This window comes from Etheostoma spectabile, chromosome 4, assembly GCF_008692095.1.
Source record: "Etheostoma spectabile isolate EspeVRDwgs_2016 chromosome 4, UIUC_Espe_1.0, whole genome shotgun sequence".
Lineage (NCBI taxonomy): Eukaryota > Metazoa > Chordata > Actinopteri > Perciformes > Percidae > Etheostoma > Etheostoma spectabile.
Window position 1 is genome coordinate 3,719,788 of NC_045736.1, and position 1,842 is coordinate 3,721,629.

The following is a 1,842-nucleotide window of genomic DNA, read 5'->3' on the forward strand; positions in this document are numbered from 1 at the left end:
AAACAAAATAAAACATCTGGTTAATTTTCGAAATAAAATCGAGCGTGCCCACGGCGGATCATATTTCCCTGCACTACACCTTGAAAAAACAGCACAGAGTTGTTTCCTCTCTATTCCTCTGGATGGAAGAACACTGTGGTTGTTTTTTTGGTTCTATTCTTTGTGAATTTGCAAGATCTCGTGGGTCCTCGAGACTTCAGACAGCTGTAAGTCATGGCCGCTGACGTTCGGCAACAGATCCGGACCCGGTGGGGGTTGACGGGCAGCGGAGCTCGGAGCCGACAAGCAGCGGAGCCGATCCGCAGCCATTACACATCCGATGGAATTTAGGGGTAACTGCACAATAATGATGTATTGTGAGCAATACAACTTTCAAATTGGTCCAAATGTTCACTTGAAAAGTACATTGGTCAGCAAATATAATTTCGTGGAACTTGCCATATCATGCTCCTTTGGCACACGTTTTATGCAGGCAGCATAAAATGTCAAACTCATTTTTCCATCTATTGATCAGTGATGTGGAAATTCATAATGTCAACCCTAGAAGGCTGTCACATGCTAACTGAGTTTATTACTTTTACCTACCAATTCAACCTTCCTCATCTGTCTGATGAATTAGCGGAGAGGGAATGCCAGTGGCAGTGCATCAGCATCACAGCGCATCACAGTTTTACCTCGAGCGCTGTCGCTCACACTCACATACACACAAATGAATGCTTTCCTCCCCCTCTGCTGTCTGTGGTCCTAATCAGACAGCTGGAGACCTAGCTTAATGAAACCTGCCACATCACACACACAGACACACACACACGCACGATCTTCTATCCATGACACAGCAAATTGAGATGGCCACGAAGCTTAACAAGCCCCCTCTCTCCCCCAGGTGCTCTTGTTATTATTAAAGCCCATGCTTCACTGCAATGTGTCATTGGCCTGTAAAAAGCAGCAGCATAAATAAGCCACTGCATTTAAATACAGCCTGTAGCTACCTAGTTGGGCTCAGGATCAGTGAAAAGGACACGCAAGCACACACAGCCAGGCTACATGAGGTGGCTGCATGACTTTGTGCACTGACAGTGGTTTTTTAATGGCTAAAGGTGATGCCACACAATTGATCTAACCAATCACCAGTGACCGATAGATGAGGCCTCTTCTGAAATCATTTTTCAGTCAACCCTGAGGCAGTGTTAGCTAGCTAAGCGCAGACGTTACTGTAAGCTTCACAGCAAAAGCCAATGATGTGTTAATACAGATACATGTATGTTAAAAAAGCAATAATACAGCAAGAAAAAATGATGAACGTGAGTAGGAATTGTCTGAAATCTCAGTCACCTCAATTGCCTACAGAGTGAGAAAAAGTCAGTGCATGGCATACAGTAACGCCATCTTTCTTGTAGCAACTGCTACGTTCAAGGTGTCTTCAATTGTTTAATAATGTGGTTAAATAAATGACTGTATTTTAAGATATAGGGTGAGATAAACCATGTAAATGTATTAAACGTGGCTCCTTGCAGGGTAAGAATTGAAACTAGAGACGCTGAATATATTTACTGAGAACCTGTGGTATTTACAGATGTAGAGATAAATGTGGCTGCACTATAAGCAAAGGTAGGTGGTAGGTGTGTAACAACTCACCTTACACCAAACAGCGAGGGAAAAGCACAACACGCAAAAAATATAAATGGCAACAGGCGGATCTGATATCTGCCAAGGTGTATACAACCTACCCCTGCTACTTCATTAAACTGCAACCAAGTCATCCACCACAACCCCTCTAAGTATCAATAAGTGAGATTAATAAACCTGTTCAATGGACGAAGGAAAACATAGATATGAGTTTAA

The 1,842-nt window shown here is 42.9% G+C and overlaps 1 protein-coding gene and 1 long non-coding RNA gene across 3 annotated transcripts in view; one reads left to right on the plus strand and one right to left on the minus strand.

Moving 5' to 3' along the window:
• The window catches only part of ramp1 (receptor activity modifying protein 1), a 71,480-nt gene that overhangs the window by 41,806 nt on the left and 27,832 nt on the right, over positions 1-1,842 (minus strand). The window lies entirely within an intron of this gene.
• The window catches only part of LOC116687527 (uncharacterized), a 15,824-nt gene that overhangs the window by 11,799 nt on the left and 2,183 nt on the right, over positions 1-1,842 (plus strand). The window lies entirely within an intron of this gene.